This window comes from Marmota flaviventris, chromosome 9, assembly GCF_047511675.1.
Source record: "Marmota flaviventris isolate mMarFla1 chromosome 9, mMarFla1.hap1, whole genome shotgun sequence".
Lineage (NCBI taxonomy): Eukaryota > Metazoa > Chordata > Mammalia > Rodentia > Sciuridae > Marmota > Marmota flaviventris.
Genome location: NC_092506.1, coordinates 116,983,622 through 117,009,506, shown reverse-complemented (window position 1 = coordinate 117,009,506; position 25,885 = coordinate 116,983,622). Strand labels below are relative to the sequence as shown.

General features: G+C 36.5%; 1 protein-coding gene across 3 annotated transcripts in view; it reads left to right on the top strand.

The window, feature by feature from the left end:
* Window positions 1–25,885, top strand: part of Opcml (opioid binding protein/cell adhesion molecule like) — a 536,087-nt gene that overhangs the window by 264,583 nt on the left and 245,619 nt on the right. The gene's annotated exons all lie outside the window — the stretch shown is intronic.

Below are 25,885 nucleotides of genomic sequence, written 5' to 3'. Positions count from 1 at the left end.
TATAATTTGGCCAATATCATTCCCCAGTATTTCAGTATGTAATTAAAGTCTATGGTGATATGATAACAATATGAAAAGGGGTTAAAACTAGTAAAAATTGGAGATGAACATTCAGAAAGGGATAAGGCAAGGAAGCAAAATTATGAGGTACCTTTAAGTAGAATCATAGGATATTAGAACTGAGTGGGATCTTAGATATGTTACAATACATTCTTTTCATTCCACAGGTGAGGAGATCCATGCAGAGTGGTGTGCCTACAATCACTTATCAAAGACCCCTCAGTGATCTGTTTTGTATCTTTTCAGGTGCAGGTTGCCATCTGATCACTGGGTTTCCTGCAGTTGAACTCTGGGAAACAATATAGTCTACCTTCTAAACAGGGAGTGAGGACCATAGAAATATTGCCACCTGGACTCAGGAGTTCCAGTTTACAAACCTCTCATAGAAACTCCTCATTTCATTTCATTCCAGTTCTGGATTAAGTCATCACAGTTTTAGAAATGAGGAAATTGAGGTTCATTAAGTTACCCAAGATCATTCATTTAGTAAGTTGCAGGGGTTAGGCTTGATATCAGTTTTTGTGACTCTAAATGACTTATACTTCCACTATAGGAGATGCATCTTGGGAAATAATGTCCACTTCAAACTCAACACACACACACACACACACACACACACACACACACACACAAAGATTTTCTTCCTCAAGGAGTAATATCTCTATCAACTTTCATTTTTTTCTTATTAATTGTTTTGTTTATATTGAGCTATACTTCTGTTGGAAAATTGTACCTGCTCATATCTAAGTTATATATTAAATTGACTTCATATCTGTTACATATTAAAATGACTTCATATCTGTAATAAAAAGAGAAATATGAGTTTGAGGCTTAGTTCTTCTGGGTGACCTCAACATATTTTGCTTCTATGTCCCAGTCTGAACAATGGGGAAACTTTGCAATGTTGGTGCATGTGGATGAAAAGGAAAAGCAATCAGATGGCTCCTGCATACATGGAACTTCCATCTTTGGGCACAACTTGAAAGAGGTTCACACATTGCAAAGTCTTAGAGAAAAGAAATTAGTATGTTAGATTTGTTATGCAAATAGTATGAGGAAGATCTTATTGAGATCAACTTTTACTTATAGATAACGTAGGTCCTTTCCACAGGTCTTGGGCCCCAACGTTTCTTTCTCTTTCTGGCAGCTTTCTAGATGAATGGCTAATTAGCTCCTTGGCACCTCTTTATTGCTCTGTGAGCACAAAATGCTTTGGGTTTGCCATAGGCAGCCCTTGGCTCTGATCACAATTTCTCCTTTGCAGGTGCTTAATTAGTGTCCCCAAGTTGATTGCTCTGTCTTAATTCAAATTCTCAGATTTCATCTCTCTTTGCAAATGTTTTAAAGAGCCTGTTCCCCCCTTTAACCTTTTTAACATTAAAAAAAAAATAGGGAAGGCAGTGTTTTTTTTTTTTTTTTTTTTTTTTTAAGATGGTATGTTAGAAAATAAAAATGAGATGTAGAAGTTTCCTCACAGCCCCTTCTGCATAATGTGAATTCTTGTGGTCTTTGTGGTTTCTTTTATTAGTGCTTCTCTCAGCTCAGGTACGAAATTCCATCAGAAAAATAGGCTTTGGGCAGGGTAGTCCTGTAGTGTCAAAACATGAAGAATAATCATTTAACTTCACTCCCTTCCAATTATTTATTCTCCACTCTTGGGGAGACAATCTCAGACTGTGATTGGGTGAAGAAATGCTGGCAGTTTTGGAGATCATTCCAAATGGTTCTCTACTATCACTAATACCATGATTGCCAACACTGAGGATGCCACCTGGAGTAGAGAAAGAAAGCAGAGAGGTGTCTAAGGGCCAGCAGGTGGCTTCTATTGCTGAATCCTTCACTTAAAGGTGTGGCTTACCAACATCACTGATGAAGCTGGGCACACACCCATCACATTGATTCAATCAGGGGCCTGCCTAATAGCTCTCCAGAGAAAACAGTAAGAGAAAGAGCTGATCAACAGTATTGCCAGTATTGTTGATATTAAAGAAAATAATTCCTTGGGAAACTTCAGAATTAGGATGCATAAATGAAGAATCATTACAATTATTGAATTAGCTTGGCCACTGCCACTCTGATTCCCTAGATCATGCATTTTCTCATTTGATTTCACTTCAAGCCCTTTTCTCTTTAAGGTTCTGATTTTGAAATTCTTTCTCAGCCCTGAAGAAGGCACATTATGACTGTCTTTATGTGGACATGGAGGGGTTGCTGACTAGTAGGGTATCATTTATCATCTTGCCAAGGCACAATCCTATTTTGGAGTAACTATTGCCCATCAGTATTAATCTTTTATAGGAAGTAATGCTGATAATTGCCCAGACAAGAACATTGCTAAAATATACAGGTTACCCAAGAGGTTATGGGCCAATAATAAGGAGAACATAAGCCTGGATAGGAGTCATTAGATCAGATGTCTGATCAGGAGCATTTGGAATCCAAACCTGAGAGGATGAGTGAGAGGCATGTCCATTGCTCAGAGGGTTGGCAATGGCCATTCAGCTCCATATATAAACCAGAATTGTTTGCAGAACTTGAGGTTAACACAACTCCATGTGCAATAACAGCCTTTAGCTCCCAATTTCTTCCTAATCTTTTTCCAATCCTAGGCAACCAATAAAGCACATTCTGAAATACATGTGGGTTTGTAAAGCATTTTGAATCCCCAAAGGACAAGAAAAATAGGAAGATAAAGACACTGAGTAAAAATTATCTCTCCAGTTGTATTTCTCTTTGAAAATGCATGGTATCTGCCAGCCTCTAGTGTTTTCCTCAAATAGTTCCCAAGGACAGCCATCATGTAAGACATATGTTCATAATCCTAGTTCATAATCACAATAGTGATCACCTGAACATCAAGTGAGCACTGAGAATATCTCTTTAAACAGCAACTCCCATCGTGGTATAAGCATGTTTCTCCCTTTTTATATTTTTTAGTACAATTTATGTAACCATAAATTTCACTTATTTAAATTATACACTTCATTCATTCTTAACATATTCAGAGTTGTGCAACTATCTATGCGTCCAAATTTAGCATTTTCATTTCTCCCAAGATTAGCCACCCTATGCCTTTTAGCAATCACTCCCAATTTCCTCCTAATCCTCTTTTTTTCAATCCTAGGCAACCAGTAAACTGCTTTGTATCTCTATAGATTTGCCCTTTCTGGACATTTCATCTAAATGGAATCATGTAATATGTGGTCTTTTGAGACTGGCTTACTTCCTTCATTTAGCATATTTTTAAAGCTCATTCATGATCAATATGAGTTGTATGGCTCATACTGACTATGCATCAGTACTTTATTCTGTTTTATAGCTGAATAACATTTCACTGAATGAATATGCCATGATTTTTTATCCATTTATCAGGTTATAACAATTCTGTTACTTTTACTATTGTCTGTTATGGAAATGTTACTATGGACATCTTTGAACAAGATTTTGTGCAGACATATATGTTCATTTGCCTTGGATGTATACCTAGAAGTAAAATTACTGGTTCACCAGGTGTCTTGGACTATTTTCTATTGGTATAAATGAGGATCACCACCTAAATTGTTCATAGAGTAACGGTTTATTCAGCTCATATTTCTGGAGGTTCAAAAATGAGGGGTCCCATCTGGTGAGGTCCTTTTTTCTTGTGGAGACTCTGCTGAATTCCAAGGCATTGTAGGCATCACAGTGAGCCTATTCATTTGTAAAAGTCCCCACTAATTCATTATAATTGAGAAACCTACTGTGACATCATAATCACTCCTAATTTACATTAGGGTTTAGTCTTGTATTTTTACATTTAATGAGTTTGAGAAAATACACAATGACATATATCCACCATTATTGTGTCATAGAGGGTAATTTTGCTGTCCTGAACATCCTCTCTGCTCCCCCTCTTCATTTATCTATCCCCTTAACCCCGGGCAACCACTATATTTTTACCATCTTCGTACTTTTGTCATATAATTGGAATCATGTAATTTAGCCTTTGGATTGATATATTTTACTTAATAAAATTCATTTAAGTTATCACCATGTATTTTCATGGCTTCAAAGCTCATTTCTTTTTAGTGATGAATAATATTCTGTTGTCTGGATATACAGAGATTTTGTAACCTATTACTATTTGGATCTCAAAGGTGCCCCAAGTCTCATGTCAAAAGCATGGTACCTAATGCAGCAAAATTCAGAGGTGGGCTTTCAGGCAATGATTGGATCCTGAGGGCTCCAACCTTATTAGTTGATTAATCCACTGATAGCTGAATGGTGTAAAGGGAGGTGGCATCTACTGGGGGTGTGTTCTTGGGGGTTTATCTTCTCTTGAATCCCTTCCCCCCTCTTTCTATTTCCCAGCTGCCATGAGCTGAGCGGCCTTCCTCTGCCAAGCACTTTCACCATAATGTTCATCTTCACTTCAGGCCCTAAGTCGGCCAACAATGGACTGCAACCATGAAGCAAAATAAATCTTTCATCCTCTAAGTTGTTCTTGTTGGGTATTTGGGTCACAATTATGAAAGACTGACTAACACATATTCATTCATTTACTTAAGTACATCTTGATTGCTTCTGTGTTTTGGCAATTTTAAGGAAAGCTGTCATAAATATTCGTGTGCATGAACCTAACTCCTTTGAAAATAGTAAGGAGGCCAATTGTGGGATTATATGATAAAAGTGGTTTAGTTTTCTTTCCTTTCTTTTCTTTTTTTTTTTCCCCAGAAACTTTCTGTTTTCAAAGTTGGCTGTACATTAGTCCATTATTATCTTTAGGTGATACATTCTAAGACCCTCCAGTGGTTGCCTGAAACCATACACAGTACTGAAAACTATTTATATATTTTTTCCTATACATACATGCCTATGGTGAAGTTTCATTTATAAGTTAGGCACGGTAAAATATTACCAACAATAACTAATAATAAGATAAAACAATTATAACTATGGACTAAAATAAAAGTTATATGAATGTAGTCTCTCTTCTTAAAATATCATTTTGTACTGTACTCACCCCTCTTTTTTTGGTGATATGAAGTGATATAGTACCTATGTGATGAGTCACTGTAATGCAGTGGTAAGTTACCATAAGAATTACTCCAATACAAGCACTGTGACACTTTATCTAATAAGTGAAGTAGCTACTAAATGTCTAATGGGAGGATAATGTATATGGCATGGGTACATTGGAGATGTGGATGATTCACATCTTGAGAAGGAAAGATTAAGATGAATCAAAATTTCATCAGGCTACACAAAATAGCACATGGTCTAAAACTTATGAACTACCTATTTTGGGAATATTTCACCTTATATTTTTGGAGCATGGTTGACCACAGGTAACCTAAATAGCTAAAATTGAAGGTGAAAATAAGAGGGAGCCATTTTATATTTTCTGCTTGATCAGCAATGAATGGAATTCTCCGTTTCTTTACAACATTGTAAAAATTTCATATTGTGAGTGTTCTGGATTTTGGTCTTGATAATAACTGAATAATTGTATATCTTTTTTTTTTAAATATGCATTTATCTGATGTGGAAATTTGGTTCAAATGTTTATTTGCCATCTGTATTTCTTTTTTTTTGCTGAGGTGTCTTTTTAGGGTCATTGGCCCATTTTTAAAAGGCATAATTTATTTTCTTATTGTTAAATTTTAAGAGTTTTCCACCTATTTTCAGCACCAGACTTTTATCAGATATATATCTTCAAACATTTTCTTCCAATTCATGGCTTTTCTGTTCTTTCTCTTGACAGCATCTTTCACAGAGCAGAACTTTTAAATTTTCATCAATTTTTTGAAGTGCTAATAAAAACATCATTGTGTTTTTAACTTCAGTTTGCACTTGTTTCTGGGAGGTATTGGACAGTGATTGACTTTTGTCTATTTTATCCTGCAACTTTGCTATAATTACTTTTTAATTCTACGTGCATGGTTTTTTTTTTTTTTTTTTTTTCTTTTTAAATCAGTTCTTTCAAACTTTTTCTACAAAGGTGATGATGTCATCTGTGAATAAAGGAGGTTTTTGTGTTTTCTCCTCAATTTCATTCCTCTTCTTATCTTACTGCATTTGGTATGATGTCCAGTACAAAATTGTAAAGGAGTGGTAAGTGGAAACATCTTTGCCTTGTTCCTGAGTTCATTTGGTTCTTTTCTCTCCCTCTCTCTCTCTCTCTGTCAACAAGTCTTGTGGTCATAAAACAGCTTTCATAATGGCTTTGATTTGCACTTCTCCTATGACTAATAATAACCAGCTTTGTTTCCTGTGCTTATTTGTCATTTGCCTATCTTTGGGGAAATATTTATTTTTCTTTTTAATTCAGTTCTTTTTTGTTGTTGTTTTGAGACATGCTTTTATATATTCAAGAAACATATCCATTTATCAGATATAAAATTTTCTCCCATTCTGTGTATTTTTTCTTTTAAAAAATGTTTTTAATAGTGTCTATGGTCACACATAATAATGTGTTTCATTTTGATATACATGAAATATAATTTTCTCCATTTTAATCTTCAGTACTTACTTTTTCTTTCCATTTCCTTCTCCTTTGCCTTCCTCTATTACTGGTCGTTCTTCTATTTATTTATTTATTTTTAATTGATGATTTATAAATATACATAAAGGTACAATTTACCATGTTATAATAATATAGTACATAGTATAATTTGGTGTGTTCTTTCAGTTTCTCCCTTTCTGTGTCCCTCCTCCTTCTTCCTCAATCCCTTTCTTGTATTCCATTGATTTCACTTCTATCTTCATGGGGTTGTCCCTTATTTTTTTTTCCTTATTTTGCTCCATCTTCTGCATGAGAGAAAACATTTCACTCTCGACTTTCTGAGTCTGGCTTAGTTTACTTAACATGATGTTCTCCATTTCCATACATTTACCAGGAAATGACATTATTTTATTTTTCTTTATGACTAATACTCCATTCTGCATATATATCAAATTTTCTTTATTCATTCATCTGTTGACAGGCAGCTGGGCTGGTTCCATAAGTTGAGTATTGTGAATTGGGCTACTATAAACATTGTTGTGACTCCATTACTATAGTATGTTGATCTCAGTCATATGAACAAAATTCATTCTGTGGATTTTCTTTTCACTTACTTGATGGTGCTCTTCAAAGTACAAAAGTTATTATTTTTAATGAAAAAAACATTTATCTATTTTTTATCTTTTGTTGATTATGCTTTTAATAATTTTAAAATCATTATTTCATACAGGGTTACAAAACCTTATATGTATATTTTCTTCTAAGCATCTTAAAACATTCACTCTTACTTTTAGGACTTTGATACACTTTGGGTTATTTTTGTATATAGTGTGAGGTAAACAGACAACTTGATTCACTTGCATGTGAATATCCAGTTTTCTCAGCACTATTCATTTAAAAGACTACCTATTCTCCATTTGATTGACTTGGTACACTTGTCAAAAACCATTTTGTCATAAATATGAAAATTTCTGAACTCTCAATTTTATTTCATCATTCTATATATTCATCCTTATATCAATACACTATCTTGATTACTATAGCTTTTTAGTTAAGTTTTGAAATGGGAAAGTGGGAATGGTTTAACATTTTTCTCCTTGTTCAAGAGCACATAGTTATTCTAGATCTCTTAAATTTTCACATGAATTTTAGAATTACCTTGTCCATTTTTTCAAAGAAGCCAGCAGGAACTATGATAAAGATTGCACTAGATGCAGATCAATTTAGAGATTATTTCCATCTTGACAAAAATATTTTTTTTTATTTTTGAATATCATATTTCTTACTTTATCCAATAAATTCTAGTTTTTACAGTATAAGTTTTATACTTCATTAAAAAATTTTAAAGTAGATTATTCATTTGATGATATTTTTAGTACAAAACTAAGTATCACTTTCAAGGAGATGAGAGTATAATTAGAGCTATATGTTTTATATGAGAGGATGTGCATGTATGTGTGTACTTCCAAGGATTTTGAAAATTGTCAGAATGAAATATTGTGTACATTCAAATATTTGGAGTAAATTTACATATGTGCTCTCAAATTTTAACATGGCAAAAATGAAACCACTAAGTTATAACTTCTACTTGCTTTCTAATATGACTCACCTTTCAAGGCTGGCCTCTCTTCCCATAGGGTAAACATCCATATGAACTGTTGCATATGAACAAAGAATATATTAATAGTAGCTTATTTAAACACAATAAGTGGGAAAACATAACCTCAAAATGAGAAAACTTAAAGTGAATAACATAATTTTGTTCATCTTCATGAAGAATTGCTATTATGGTTTGGATCTAGAATGTGCCCCCAAAGGCTCATGTGCTGAAAGCATGGTACCCAGTGCAGCAAGTCTCAGATATTGGGCTTAGGCAATGATTGGAGCGTGAGGGCTCGGATAGCTGAATGGACTATTGGGAGGTGGGAACTTGTTGGAAGAAGTAGATCACCGGGGGTGTGCTCTGGAAGGGTTTATATTGTCCCCAGCTTCATCTTCCTCTGCTCCTTGGCTGCCATGAGCAGAACAGCTTTCTTCCTGCCTGCCCTTTCACCATGATGTTTCTGCCTTGGAGCTCTCTGACCATAGACTGAACCTATGAAAGTGAGAGTGAAAATAAACCTTTCTTCCTCCAAATAGTTCTTGTCAGATATTTTGATGACAGTGATAAAAATATGACTTAAAAAATTGCCATGAGGAAGAAGCACTGGGTTTATTTGTAGACCCCAGGGAAGAGCTAGAATGAGTGGGAAGGCTATAGAGAGGGTGACTATGTAAGAATGTCTTTAAAAATCCTAAGTATTCCATGTGAGAATGAGTCCCTTGTTAGTTTAATAAGCTCCTTTTCATAAGCTTCCTGAATCACCTATATAATGTATTACAAGTATTTAATAAACTAATAAAGTAAAGCAACAATTGTCACTCCACAAAGTCAATAAAAGGTGCTTTTGAAATTCATATAATTTTCTAAGAGGAAGGCCACTCTGCCATGGGTCTCTTAACTTGTATGTGCTGACTTTGGTGACACTTCCTCTTTGTTGGATCAGCAAGTGAAACTGACCTATTTTCCATTGAAAAAAATACAAAAGGAAATAAATCTGATTATTCCCTGAGGCCATTCACTCAGCTAAAATGTTCAGCCTTCAATGGGCAGGCCAGGTTCCCTCCCCTACCATCTGTTGAGCCTTGCTTAGTTTCCTGGAGCTTCAAATGCTTCCTGTATCAGAGGCCTTTGAATTTCCATTCCCTAGATGGCCCTTCCACCTACAGCAAAATTACAAATCTCTCTAACTCTCTCTACTTTTGCTTCCCCTCTTTGCCCTAACACTAAGGTTTCTCTTTTGGATTTTACAACAAAAATACCTTCAGAGGTGAATGCAATGCCTAGAGGAGAATGTTAATGTAAATTTGCTTTGTTCTTAATTAGATTCCTTCAAGGGGAAACCTCCTGGCCTGTCTTATTATCTAGCTTTGTAAGAGATTGTCTGCTTTATCTAAATACTTTGATAGAACTCTATTCACCCATATACTGCCTATATGCTTACGATATAGATTTTCATAATACTGGTCAATTGGAAAAGTGGAGAATGTGGGTAGCACAGATAGAGAAACGCCTTAGGGTAAATTGCTAATGAGAGTGGAAAGGGAAGGAAGGGAGTGAGGAAAGAGATGGGATGGAGGAACTTTACAGAATAGGGTAGACATCTACCCTTTAGGCTCATGCTCTTTAGTTGCTATTTAGTTTTTAGTCCATACTCTGCTTCTGAAAAAAAAAATTAACATTGTTATTTTGAGAGGTCATTATCAGGTGAGAAAATATGGGTGGAAATATTTTTCCTGTGGATTCCTAAATGGTTACTGATAAGTGCTCCCAACACCCAGTGGCCAAAGTAGAATGTGCTCCTGCTCTGGAACTCTGAGGAAGTCCCTCTGCTTAAAAAACAGAGCTTCTCTTCTAATTCCCCTGACTTCCACCAGAGCACAATTGCAACTAATCAACACATATTTGGGCAGTGAACCAAATACTAATGGTCATCAGTGGCATGTTCAACATCATGTAGAACTCTTGTTCAGGTTCTTGTTTTTTTTTTTTTTTTTTTTTTAGAGAGAGAGAGAGAGAATGAGAATTTTTTAATATTTATTTTTTAGTTTTCAGCGGACACAACATCTTTGTTTGTATGTGGTGTTGAGGATCGAACCCGGGCCGCATGCATGCCAGGCGAGCGCGCTACCGCTTGAGCCACATCCCAGCCCAGGTTCTTGATTTTCATTGCTGAAAAAATGAACTCTTTTCATTTTCTGGATTTTGAGGACCCTCAGAGATCTTTCCTGTCCTGTGATACCCCAGTGCCCCACCCATCTCCACTTTTCTTTGCTCTATTTCTCTCTACTTGGTCAACAATCATCATCACTATACATTCTGTGTTAGATATGATTTTGCAAACAAATATTAGATGGAATCCTTGCCCTCATTTCCTGAAGTCAGTACAAGGTCACAAGTGGACAATAATCTGACCACAATATCAAGAATGATGGCACAAGTCAGTAGGAAATGGGGTTAAGCATCCTTTGGGAAAAGCGTCTTGTATGAACCATACCATTTAAGGCTAATAACATTAACTTCAGTGGTATTAAATATGAATCATTTAGAGTATGAACAGGATAAATGATAGTTAGGAGTCTTATATCATTTTCCAAAGCTTGATTGGTAAAGTCTAGGAAGAATAAATTCTCTTATTTCTTGGAGGAGTAAATTCTTTAACCCCCAAATATTCCATTCCCTATGTCCATTTACCTAAAAATGAAGATGATGGGAAGATCACAATGAAAGATTTCTAGATTTCTTGTCCTAAGCATGAACGAATAACAGTAACAGTGGGATCAGGTAGACTAGAGTGAAGAATCAAGATTGTTATGTCTGGTGGGAATTTATAGCTCTATTCTTAGTGGACAAGGATCGTGGCTAAGATGGAACTATGGATGGTGGAGGGTCCTGAAAAGCCTTATTGGTTTGGAAACAAATCTTACTCTCTTGATTACCTTTTGATAGTGACTGAAACAAAGAAGGAGAGCCCCTGAGCTCCTCAGGTTGCTTCAAGTGACTTTGGAGCTGCATTAAAATAACAAGTACTTTATGAACAGTCTCAGCTTTCAAGATAGCTGCACAGAGAGGTCAAGGAGGGAGGCAGAGGGGTGGGATGGAAGCCTCTTCTATCCAAGGTCCCTGAGTACTTCCACCCTTAATGAGGGAAGGAGAGGGATCTTGGGAAATGCTTTGTACTGGGTATTTATAGGAACCCAGACATACCAGTTTTCTCCTTTACATATTACTGCCCTGATTCTTCAGTGCACAAGATGAATAATTTAACAAAAAGCACATGTAACTATCTCTTTATTATTCATTATAATGAACTGAGACAGGAGTAATTCTCCACTCTGCTGGAATCCCCTAGGGCTTAACTTATCCAGACTATGCTTTGCTTTCCCACAGTTAATTTAAGTAGGAGACTCTTCTCTCTGGACAGGTGGCCTAACTAAGGCTTGTGCTAGTTGAGGTGTGTGTGGGAAAAGGAGAGTGGGAGACCCAGACAGACACCAGCAAGGTCAGTGCGAGGTCAAGTTTTAAGAGCACCAGCAGCAGATCCATTGGATGCCAAGTAATGAAGTATTGCAGAGGAATTGTCAAAGAAAAATGCAATCAGTAGTTAATGTATGCTCAGGAAGTGCATAATTATTTACAATATTCTCCTCAGTAGAACACAATCAGGATGGTACATCTGCTGTGAACTGTCAATTTTATATTTTCATCCAATCTAAAAGTTTTAATTTTTCTTTTTTTCCTTTTGGAGTTTTCTCCTTTTCTCCTTCTTTTTCTTTCCCTTCTTCTTTTCCAGTTTATTTATTTATTTAAAATACATAATCAGAAAACTCAACTCTCGCTATGTATGATGACAAATTTTATTTCTGTGCCATTGCCTTTCAAACCCCTCAGTGAAAGTGTCTATGCAAGGACGATCTGTTTTGGCAATCTGTAGGCTCAGCTTTTATTATGGCTTTGTACATACTGTTGAGAATTATCACATACATGCTTCCACACTTTACTCAAGATGGGAGTAACAGGGGGAAGGCTGGAGTAATTCAGGTTGCTTTCAGGTCGAACTTCCTGCTGTTTTGGTTCCCTCTGAACAATCTAGAGAATCCCAGGAGCTAAGAATACCCTCTTCCTCCCCTATTAGAAACCTGGGGTTCAGGAGGCTACATGACATAAATTGAAAGCAGCAACTCTGGGGGCCGAACTGGTAACATCTGCAGAAGTTAACCCTGTGACTTTATTGCCCTGAGGGAGTCTCTCTCTCTCTCTGGGCCTTTCATGGCAGAAGGAAAGAAGTTTGCCTTCCTTCTATTTTATTTTTTAAGGGGAGATAGCTCGCATAATCTATATAAAATAAGCCACTATTCTGGGAAAGATGATTGGCTTATTAAAAATACATAACATATATTTTTAAACAGGCAGAAAGTTGACATTCTGAAGAAGTGCTTGTATGAATGGTGAAAGCTTCGTCTCCCATCCTTCCTCCCCAATCTGTCCCTGCCCATCTGTCTGTTTAATGAGGGAATTTATTTTTCTAAAAACTCAGATAAGGTAGTATTCAGATATGCCATCTATTTAGCATGGCACATGATGAATCAAACAAACTTATCAGTCTCCTACTTGGCCATTAAACCGGGATTACATGAACACATACAATCTCTATTTTTTAAACTTGACACAGCATGGTCTATGGGTTAGAAGCCAAGGGGATGGATGCCCTGCTTCCAAGCTACATAATCCATGATATCTATAGACTAAGAGATGAATTTTAGGGGAAATTCAAAATCATTATAACCTTTGGTATATCATTAGTTTTCAGCAATTAAAGAAATATAATAACAAATATTTAGTGACCATTCACTGCAGGTCAGTGCAATGATAATAATATCAGAGAGGACTGTTTCTTGAAATATTCACCATAGTCTATGATTTTTAAAAATATGTTTCCCATTTTCTAAGTGAGAAAACTGATGCTCATAAAGGTTTGGGAGTACTGGAACTCATGTACTTCTTATTAAAATATGTGTTCCCTTAACCCATATGCTACACAAGAATCCTACAGATAGAATACAAACTAATCAATTTAAAGCCCATTATTTGATTTAATATATAAATCAGTCCTTTAGTAGTTATAGATAAGTTTCACCTGAGCCAGGAAAAAGAGGGGGGGGGGGTTGTTTATGAACAATAATGGAGGAAGAAGAATAACCTTTGAGGTTTAGCCTGTCTTTGGTATTCTGTGATCCCGTACATTATATGTGGGAAGGTGTTTGTGGAGAAATCTGTGGGCTGTAATTTCTGCAGTGCCGGAGTCTTTGTTCCCACGATACTCATGCAGGGAGCCTGTGGCTGACTTGCACCATTCTTCAAAAAGATATCAGGCTCCCCCGACTCTCTGCTTTTAATTTAAAATTTTAATTTATACTTTTCTATGGATGATACTGAGACAGACATGGCCATGAGTAAATATGTCAGGATAATCTATTGAATGGAATTGGAATGGTGTGTGCTTGGAAACATTTTAATTTCATTTTGCTCACTTCTTTGCCAAGTATTATGAACAAATTGGGAGGCTGAGTTTTAAAGCTGTTCAGCTGTGGATGAAGGGAGGGCAGAGAAGGAGCAGGTGGCAAACAAATACTATGAATTGTTTTGAGTAGCTTTTTAAGGCATCCTTGACCAGCCAGTAGGCAGCTTTTGGAACAACTGTAGGAGACAAGTTGGCAGGTGTGGGAGTCAATGTGTTACAACTCCACGTGGAATTGCCCCATTGGCAAAGACCAGAGGGGCAAGGAAAATGGAGCTGGTTGTTGAGAAAGGAGATTCTTTGATGATTCTCACCTTGAAAAGACGCTTTTCTTCATTACAGAGGGCTTATTGCTCCTGAAATGGCATTGCCTTAAATCAGTCACAACAGAAGAAGGAGGATAAAAGGAGGCCTCTCAAAGCCAGATTGTGACTTTTAAAGAAGAGATGATATTACATAAGTGGCTTGCCCAATGCATTTTTCTGTAGTAAAATTATTTGCAGAAATCTGTGCTTGTCCTACATCCATTCTAAGATGCAGTCCTATTCCTATCACTGTAAAACTACTTGACCAGCTAAGGGTGTGTCTTTGGTTTGGGAATAAAGACCCTAAGGACTCATTTTCACTTTTTCATGATGCATCTGTGCAGTCAATGTCTCTTAAGAGGATGGAGTGTATTTCTCTGAATCTGTGACCTATCTTAGCCCATTCACCTGTCATCCTATCCCATCCACCTCACTCCATTACCTTGTGCCATCTTGGACAGTTTGCATCCGATTTCAGTATTGTCTCAGTCTGCATGAGAATGGTTCTAGACTGGGGATTGTCCTCTTTATATAGTGAAGCTTCCCAAGACAAGGATACCGCTGCATGAGCTGTCAGGGCCTGTGGACCAACTGAATTCTCTTTCAGGTGCACACAATTGTATTGATTGATCTCCCAATTATGTATTTTTAGGAATACAGCATTTTACCAACCACAAGTCATCAATCTAGAAACCAACCCATCAACTACTATGTCAACACACTGTGAAAAGGGCTTGATAATAATACAAAGTTAAGAGTTAAACTTGTCTCACTGGCTTCAGCTAAAGTAATGAAACTTGGAGGGAAATGGAATCCTACTACTGACTTCATATAGGTTGAATATAGAAAACTGAAGAGAGGGGCATTTTTGGAAAAACAGAATCTTATTGGAAGTAGATAAGGATTTATAGGTTGCCTGGAAAAGTACTGCATCAATTAGCTAGGGAATGCTAAAAATATAAATGTGATATTATTTCTGATCTATTAGCAGAATAAATTTGTTCTGAAATTGCATTCAACAATGTTAAATCAATCTATTCTTTTTTTTTTTTTTTTTTGTGGTGCTGGGGATTGAACCCAGGGCTTTGTGCATGTGAGGCAGGCAAGCACTCTACCAACTGAGCTATATCCCCAACCCAAGATCTATTCTTTTGAGGGGAGGAAGGTGCAAAGGATTGAATTCAGGGGTGCTTTGCCACTGAACTACATCCCCAGATTCCTTTATTTTTATTTTGAGACAGGGTCTTGTTAAGTTGCCCAGGCTCACCTTGAACTTTCAATCCTCTAACTTCAGCCTCTTGAGAAGCAGTATTATAGGTGTTCATAACCATTATGATTCGAAATCTAATTTTTGTATGTTTGAATACAGAAGGAGAAGACTTCAGAAGATGATAAGCAAATACACTCAGCAACACATGGTTAAACCTGAATGGATTCCCATATCACAGATGTTGAATTGTATTTATCCAAATGATGAAACAGAGTTCTCTGATAGTAGTTACAGAACAGGCTGTCTTTGGTTCCCAGTACAATTATGACTTTTGCACATGCATTACTTCCTTTAGTCCTCATAATAACATTGATTGATGCTGTAATGTAAAAATTTCCATCCCACTTTTCAGATCAGGTAATGGAATTTCTGAGAAATATTTTAAAATGCCTGTCCTTGTGCCCTCCATTAGTAAGTAGCAGAGCCTTTGTCTGATGCCAAGGTCTCTCCTTAGCAACACAATATACTATCTATATAATACTCAACTTATGTATATGTCATCAAATCTCATAAAGAAATCTAAGCTACCAATATCATTCTCAATATTGTCAAAATCCACTTATATGCTCTATTGGCTTGTAAGTTGATTCCCTCATTGACAAGAGCCACCAATGCATGGTCAACACATATTCCTACTTCCATCATGTGCAATTTTATTCTACTGCATTTGTTCAAGAACCTCATTGAGACCTCCAGTGCATTGAGTGTAGCATGTTTTTTCTATCCATCAGCTGCTGCTATCTTCACTTCTTACTTAATAGGTTTTAATTCCCCTCATCCTTGGCCTCTTCTCCCTTGCTCCTCTGACATACCCAACACTGGAGCAACCAATCATCCCATTTTCTATGCCTGAAGCTGAGCATTGCCAGAGAGTCAAAGCAGGCTGAGTGTTACCACTAGATATTCTTGACCATCATATGCAAAAGGGACCACAACACATCCAGCTAATTATACATAGTACAGTTCCATAGCAATTTTGCTCTCATTTTCTGTAATAGATTTTTTACATTTTCTTGCATTCTTCATCTCCCTCTCCTATCTTTCCATTTACATTCAACTGACAAGTTTGCCATATACTTGAAGAAATTAGAAACCATTATACAATTGCCTCCTTGCTTTCTTATTCCTGTAGACAAGGCTATGCACATTTTTAGTATTTTTCTTTCACTTATGAAACAGTAGATTAAGTTTACTTTCTCATGTGCTTTAGATGTAATGCTTTTCCTGCTTTACTATAATTTCTGATGGTGAGTTATTCTCTTTCTTCTGTATCACCACTTGCTCCCATTCTCATCTACATATGCTCTCCTATGGAAAGCAAGAAGGCTGAATTCTTGTCTTGTTCCCAGTTACATCTCTAGTGCCTAAAGTCAGGCTACTCAAAGTGCAACTGGTTTTCAGCACATTGGCATAATTATGGAGCATTCAGAAATGCAGAATCAGTCCTTGTCCAATCCTAGCAAATTAATAAAATGCACAGGTAATTTGTAGGTATTCACTAAATATTTGCAAAATGAATTAGTGCCCATCTCTTTCCAATATTAAAACAAACAAATGATCTTCATGTCTTTTTCCCCCTTAGTTGCCAAATCCTTAAAAGGGCTGGCCAGAAACTTTGCATCAACACTTTAATCCCCATCCACTATTCACTCTTTCCTTCACTCAGGCTCCCCCAACCCTCCTTAATGCACAGACTTTCTTGTCACATAAGCATACTCTTTTTCTGGCAGGGATACAATAGTCCCTTCACTGCTTTCTGCTTCTGGCCTGCTACAATTCATTCTGCAAAGAAAGTCCAGATTATTCGTATAAAAAGCATAAATTAGATCGTGCCATGCCTCTCACTTAAAGGTTATTCAGTGGTTCCCCATTACAACTAGAAAAAAGTGCACACTTTTCAGTAAGATGTGCCTCTCCCCAGCTTTATGGGACCTACATGTGCTCTCACCTCTCCCTTCTCCCCACCTGGGCCACTCTGTTTTCCAGGTGTTCTTCACCTGAGCCAACCTCTATAACAGAACTTGCACACCAGCTTCCCTCAATCAAAAAACTCTCTGGACCCAATATGCCTGAATTTTTTTCTCAGTTTCTAACCTCAGTTAAGTAGTTACTTCCTCAAAGAAGCATATCTCTAGACTATATGTCTGAGTAGGGTTTGCCCAAGCCACCTCCTTTACGTGATCATTGCAGCAATCTTCTTTGTTCAATTTATCTTCCAATGGAAGGTCTGTTCACTTTGTTTATTGCATATTGATTCAATCAGGCTGAAAGTTCCATGAGGATAGAGACCGTAACTTTCTGCTTAGCGTCTTAGTAGTAAGAGTATCTAGCAAATAGTAGGAGCTTAATAAATAGCTTTTACATGGGGGAGGGGGGCAGAGGGAGTGAATTTATAGTTGTTATGGTTCCCTTAGATGTGAAAGGATGTCTTCGCATGCTCTCATTCTCTGTCATTTGCCTAAGAACAGATGACACTTGAAGGCAGGCACTGAATATTTTGATGGGTTTTGTTGTTTTCTCCATGTTGGCCTTGCCCCTGTCCCCTTGGGAGGCAAAAATGATCTGTTCAAAACACACTCTGGATTTACAGAGTGACTTAAAGACTAGAAGTAAACTAGCTCAATTATTCATTCATTATTTTGTTCAGGGAGCTTTCTTTTGCCTTTCTGCTAGCTTTTCTTTTCATAATTAATGTTTTGCTACCCTATGCTTTCTCTCTGTTACCAACCTAGAAGATCTCCTCTCTCCTCCCCAGCCAGGTGGGTTATGCCTTCTTCTGTAGCTGAAAGCAATTCCTGATTGCCTCATAGAACCATCTCTCTATGTAAGACACCCCTTTCATTTCCTCTGAACTATCCCCCAGTCCACTGCCTCATATGGGCTGTGCAGAGGGTGAAGTTGCTCTCTGTATGCAGGTAGAGCTCTCACTGTGCTTCGGGAACAAGAAGCTATGTGGGGACACAGTGAGTACTGTTCTGATGAACTCATACATCATCGTTCATGGCTGAAACCACAACACATCATCATCCTGAAGCTGATTTTCTGCCTCAGGTGACACTGTTTGCACTAGTGTGGTGGGGTTTCAGCTCCTTTTTTTTTTTCTTCAGGGCTCTCACCCTATATGCATGTGTGTATGCTGCCTCTGGAAATATCTCTTCCACTCCACACACATGCACGTGCACACAGACACAGGAAAGTTCACCCTTTCTATGTTCTAGTGTGATGTTCCCACTCCAGCTGGTGTTAGAGCAGCACTGCCTTCCCTGCAGAACAAGCTGCAGATGGTACATACATACCAGCCTTCCAAGTCAACCTCTTGCACCACTGAAATATTTTTCTGCCATACACTCTCTAAGCAACTCTTATCCCTCTCCATGCTTCTGCAGAGTCTTTCAGATATATTCCCTACCAATATCTTATCAGCAAATATTAGCTCTAGCAGAGTTATTACTCCAGTTGAATTTCCGACTATCTGAATCATAAAGTTTTCCCTTACATAATTTAAGGTTTTGTTGATGCTCTACAGTTGGCTCTATTTGTAACTCAGGAAATAACTGAGGAGTTAAAGCCTCCCAGGAGAACAGCTTTTGCTATTTAGAATGCCTTGGGAGTTGATCTAAAAATATTTCATTTTGGCTTGCCTATTCTCCTTTCCTTAAAAAAAATTCATTTATTATTGCTCTATGAGTTTTCTAAAGCAAGATCTTCTTTCCATTTTTTTTTTTGAACTGGCATTAATAACATATTTTGATATATTGTATCAAGTAGCATAGTTAGATTTGATATATTAAGATTCTTCTTAATGGAAATTCACTTAGGTCTTGATTTATGAAAAACAGCAAATAATAAGACAAAAAAACACTAAGGTGAGTTAGCAAAAGAAATTCAGAGAAATGCATTTCAAGACTTTCACATTTAACTCATCATCTTTATTGGTATTTCTTAAGTTCAAGACTCTAGAGAAGGCCATTTTAAAGACAGGGACTGGAAATGGGAAGAGAGATGATATTTTCATAGATTCCCAGTCTAACATTTAAAAAATTTTATATACATACAATCATAAAACTAGGTATCAATGCCTTAAACTCATAACCTTGTGTGACTCAATTCTGAAAATATAAATTTTATACATATATAACCACTAAAAATTAATTTTGCAACTTTCATATAATGGACCAGATGATGTTTTATTCAAATTTAAATCCCAAGTGGCAGTGTGGACATAGCACTGACGACCATAGGCCATCACTTTTTAATTTAGCACAGGCCATACTATGATTAAGTCCTCCTTCCCTGTGGGCTCATTCCAGTCCTTTGGGGCCTTCATTACTATGGCAGATCCAGCATCATTCAGCATTCACTGGCAGGAATATACTACTGACACAGCAAGTCACCTCTATATTTTTCTTATTAGCCTGAGACAAATGAAAGGAGCCCTCTCCCCACCAACGATAATGTGCATGAGTGCAAATTTGAATAGTTAAATCTAATTGTTGTTATATAACTTCCAGAATATGCATGTATTACATGTTTCTAGATTATAATAGAGACGAAAGCATTACATTTAAAAAAATAGAGATCTTTTGTTTGTGTGTGTGTGTGTTTGTGTGTGTGTGTTTGTGTGTGTGTGTAGTGTAGTGTAGTATAAAATTCACAGGAAGGCACATGTATAGTTATATTCCCCATTGTCTACTCAGGCAAAGGGTGTGCACCATATTTTAGGTATTATTCCAATAAAAATGGCAGAAATATAAATATATTTTTATGACTTGCCATTTTTCCAAAATATCAATTAACCATCCTTTCAACATTAACATCTACAAATTTATAAATACACCAGGAGATGATTTGTCAGGCTAGTTTAAAAGACCTGGTTCTCAGCTATACAAATTACCTAAGTGATCTGTGAATATGTGTGAGATATGACACTTATTTTTAAGTTACATGTGGTTTTCAGACATTCATTTTACCGCATTCAGATTTAGGATTGTACATATTCAACATCTGGCACACGGGCCACAGCAGGGAATTTTCTGATCACTGTGTCCCAAATATGCTCACAGTCCGCATAGCCCTCTCCATTCCTTATCCTGCTTTGTGTTCTATGATGTGTCATTCTCGGAAGTGAATATATTTACACTTCTATGTTTCATTGTCTTTCAGTAAGTATAGCTTCATAGGAAGGGAAATTGCTTATTCCTCGCTATATTCTCAACTCCTAGAGAGTTCTATGGTATACATTAGGTGCTCACTAAACATCAGTTGAATGAATCATAGCACATGTTCTGTTGAATTTTTTAGACAAAATACAAAAATAAAAACAAAATTTAAGGAAATTTTAAAAACTTAAATCTTTCTGATTTCTTTTCAAAGCAATTTATCATTTTAATCAAAATTTGAACTTGCCTCTTGTCTGATTTAAGAAGTGAGTGGTTCTCAAGAAAGCATCCCCAGATCAGCAGCATTAACATCAGCTGGGTACTTGTCAAACACGCAGATTATCAGATCCCCTGCAGCCCACTGACCAGAGACTCTGGGGGTTGGGCTCAGCACTCTGTGGTTTTGATGCACACCAAAGTTTGGCAACCACTGTTTTTTTTTTTTTTTTTTTTTCTTTTTTGGTACAGGGGATTAAACCAAGGGGCACTTAAACACTGAGCAACTGAGCCACATCCTCAGTCCTTTTAAAAAAATTTTTATTTAGATACAGGGTCTTGCTGAGCTGCTTAGTGGCTCACTGAATTGCTGAGGCTGGCTTTGAACTCGCAATTCTCCTGTCTCAGCCTCCCAAGCCACTGAGATTACAGGAATGCACCACCATGCCCAGCAGGTAACCACTGTGTTAACACATGGATTTCCCCAACTGCAACTACTCCTTTAAAAGTAAACAAAACAAAACAAACAAACAAACAAACAAAAAACAATAAATACTACACAAAACAGCCCACATCCTAATCTCTTATTCACTATCCAGTGGAGTGCAAAATAACACTTTGCCTCTCTGATCATGTGGATCTCTGCCTTTGGAAGTCTTTTAGGCTTTTCTTTGCTCTTCCAGACTCTTATTTCTACCTTTTACCCAAATGTGACTCCATGGAGTTTAAAACTTATGAAAGTCACTTCTAAATAGCTTTCCTTTTCTTGAGTTATTTTATTATTTATAATAAAAATTAAATAAGTATTAATAATTTGAGCAAAACTGAACGATGCTAGCCAAATCCAGTTGGTCTTATTGCTTAGGTTCTCCTAGCTGATAAGTACAGGAACTCCAATCCCAGGCTGTTACAGAAGTTGAATCCCCTGCTATGATTTTATTTGCTGTGATATTAGGATTATTACTGAATTATTCTGTGCCTCAGTTTCCTAATCTATAGTATGTGGATATTATAGAGCATTTCTCAATGGGTAGTTATGTGGAATGAGCAATTTGATATATGTAAAGTTCTTACAACTTTTCTTGGGGCAGTACAAGAAATATATAAGGTTAGCTGTTGTATGTAATAGTTTTAATGAGTTTTATATTATCAAGGATCTGTAGATAGAGTTGGCTTGAAAAGTAAGGATTTAAAATCTCTGAAAGAGTTCTCAGGAGATCAGAAAGTTTTCATTAACCTTCTTCAACTTGCCTCTTGGATGTCTTCTTTAATATAAAAAATGTCCCATATATGTTTCTTGTTAAAGAGGATTCAGGATATTGCCCCAAACAGCAGGGAAAGAACAGGTTTAGAAGAACACTTAAGCAGACTTTTAAAGTTCTTCCCTGAGTTCCTTCTCCTGCTGTTCATAGGACTATAGAAGAGTCCTATGGTGTAGAAGAAAAAAAGAAGCTATGAAGCTACACTTTCTTCTCCAGCAGAGAAACATCATGAGAACAGTAACTCTCCTCGGCCAACATAATTGTCCATAGGTTTTGTGAACTGTATAAAGTTGATGACCATTCTTGCCCTATCACAGAGAGGTCTACACAGCTACTCCTTTCTATTTCTCTCCATGTCCACTAATGAGGTCCAGGTTGAAGAGCTAGTTAATTGGACCATGACCATCCATCTGAAGTATTTTATACTAAGGGGTACATAGCCTTGCCAGGGGCTATGTGGCCAGGCTTACAGAGTGTGCTGGCCATAGATAGTATATATGTATATATATTTTTTAAGAGAGAGTGAGAGAGATAGAGGTAGAGAGAGAGAGATTTTTTTAATATTTATTTTTTAGTATTTGGCGGACACAACATCTTTGTTTGTATGTGGTGCTGAGGATCGAACCCGGGCCGCACGCATGCCAGGCGAGCGCGCTACCGCTTGAGCCACATCCCCAGCCCAGAGATAGTATATTTGAACTGATATGTTTCAAAGCCATCATCCCCTTCTGGACCCCATTATAATTTGCATGTGCTCCATGTGCTCAATCTTACACTTGTTTATTCTCTACAAAAGAATTGTAAGCTTTAAGGAAATGTATTTTAATATCTGAAACTCTCTAAAACTGATCTGCTTGAGACATTCTGTAAGATTAGTTTTGAATTCTGCCTCTCCCTTCTAACAATTTCCACATTACAAAATGTCCAAGAAACAATATTCCTTGAATTTTTTTGTCAACTCCATCATCTGCCTATTATGCACAGTGTCACTTTTTTTGTATTCATTTTAGTTATACATGACACTAGAGCCAATTTTGACATATTTATACAAATATGGAGTATATCTTATTTTAAGTAGGATCATAGTCTTGTGAATATACGTCACTCTTTTGGGAGAGTCCTACAAAAGTAAGGCAGAGAAGTACCAAAGACAATGGTAGAGCACATTATTGCATCAGTTCATTGCAAAGCCAGTGAATTCTCTGTCATCAAATTAGAACTCAGATATCAGAGATGTTGTCTTACTGAGGATGGATTTAACACATTAATATAAACAGTATTCTGATTTCCCCAATATTACTGAGTGCTTTGGGTTAAACAAGGTTCTCCAGGTGAATGAATATCTTATGTTTTATAGTTATTTAATAAGACCTGGAAAGGTGTTATGAGTATACTTTTCAGATTTTAAGAAATTGAGTGAATATAATACTAGGTTCCAAACCTGTTTACATATCAGGTATTTTCCAATTCATCTCTTTAAAAGAAATTGAAAGAGGAACTAATGGAGTTGTCAGCACTGAGATTATTAAAATAATTTTTGAAATTATATTCCTATGTGATTTTTTGGTATATATCTTGGGAGGTATCCAAAGAATTGAGTGTCATTGTTACACAAAATTTTAATTTCCATGTCTATGCTTATGTGAAGAGGTTTCTCTAAAAGCAAAAAGAGAAATAGAATTGTTCCTAAACTCCATCTCATTCTAGCAGTATGTGACATTTTTATTAATGATATAAAAAGACTTATCAATGTAATTAAGAGCTATATTTACAGGAAAAATTAACTTTTATATGTCTGATTATTACTTAAAATGTGCAATATATTTTTGTTGCTTTATCTATTTTATGTTTGTAATCATAACTCATTTTAAAAGCAAATATTATAAATTGGAAGTTTATAGTCATAGGATATAAAAGAAATTTAGATTTCAATCCCTATATTTTTTGTTGCAAATCAATATGATATGTGATCAATAAAATATTTTCAAGTATAAAATATATTCTGCAGGGAACATATAATGGAAATATAATTTTTTTTAAGTTTAAAAGAAAATAATGCACATTTTATGACTTTTAAAGAAGAGCTTTTAGATGTATTTTGAAAGTGGATAATCATGAGTGTCAATCACTGTGGTGTTTAAATTTCATTGAACACACAGATGTTCACACATGCACAAGGAATTCTGTGACTTTTTACATTTTAAAATGAACATATTCTCTACTGGCCAAGAAATAAATCCTTTGAAACTACAATTTAAATAAATTTTATGCCAATTTACACATGTGCAAAGGGTTACACAGCTAACCAAAATAAAAATTTTAAAAATATTTGCACATGGGATATGTATGGTACCTGAGACTGGCAGGTAACCCCCTTCACTGTGTCCCAATTTTTCATCCACTTTAACACTTGCCCATTCCTGGAATTCTACTATTAGAACTTCATTCTTTTGGAGGAGTTATTGAAACAGGGATTTGGTCTTTATGAAAATATAACCATCTTTATGAAATCTTATACATTAGTCTCTATTAATCATTGAAAACTGAGAAGGAATAATTTTATTATTCTTTTTTCTTTTAAGAAATTATTTTGAAAGTGAGGAGCAAGGAAGTTCCATTAGGATTTCAGTTTTCATAAGGAAAATGGACGATTGATAAAGAATAAATAAAACTGAGCACAAAAATACACTAGGGCCCCAGGATATGGAGGTATACCTATACCAGTGATGTACCCGTGAGGGTAGGAAAGAATCATTCAATGGCACCTTAATTATCAGGTTACAATAATGAATGCAACTGGACCTCCAAAACTCACCTCACTGATCTGAGACTTACCTGGAAATGATTCAGAATTAGATCTGTAATTAGAGTTTCAATAGGAATATAAGCACATGAATGTACTTCGGGTGAAAAGCAAGCCAACACAAGCTTTATACATGTGAATAGATGTCTATGAGAAGATGTCCATGAAACAAGAACTTAAGAGCACTGCAAGTTGATGAGGAAGAAAAGACTAGCTTGATTTTTTTGTGATCTTTGTATTATACACATATACACTTTATGTTGATCACATGTTTAAACATTCTTTTTATTTGTTTTTATGCTTTTATAGCATGGAAAAATAGGAAAAGGATTTAGTAAAGAACGGTTTTTCCTTACCACAGAATGAAGGCACCACCCCTATGAAAACCACTCCATCCCTACTTCACAGTCACTGGTACCTGCAGAGTGACAGGTGGGCTGGGATGAAGAAAACATTGGTAATTGGAGGCTAGCATTATTTTTATCTCTTCTACCAGTGAGGGAGAGGACCTTTCTTGACCCCTTCAAAAAAAAAGATGTCTTTTTGGTTCTCCAAGACCCTGGGTCATTCAGGCAATGTCAGGTTGGTCTCTTTGTCAATGCCTGTTCTTTGGTATTCTCCTATCTCTGAACCTTATCTGAAGGATCTCTGTTGCATGTTGAGTGATAGATCAGATATAGAGAGTCAAGGCCTTTTCCCTGGAGTTCCCAGGTTCCTTTCTGTGCTAGGTCATTATTGCTGCTATTTGTCATTGCATATGCCTGTACACAGCCATGGGTAGCAAGTAAGCACACCAGGGTCCTTCGGAGCATACTTACTTTTATAAAGGAGTCCATTTTCTCCTGTTTCTATTTTCATGTTCAAACTCCTATGGTTCATCTGCAAATGTTCTTCCCCACCTGCAGGTACATTTATTTCTGCATGAGGGTTGATAGCCTGAAGGTCATACATATCAACAAGCAAATTCCATTTGCATATATAGCCTGGGCCAAGTAGGTGAGGTTGACTCTCCACTTTGAAAATAACATTGTTTTCATTCTCAACTGGGCAGGGGGAAAAGTACATAAAGGAAGGGGTGTGCTGTTGATAGTTTCCTTGTTCCCTGCCCTAAAATCTTGAGGCAGTGATGACTTTCTCAAAAAATGTTGGCTTTCCAAGGTGAATTTTACAACCCCTATAATAAACTGTAGTTCACAGGCTTTGGGCAG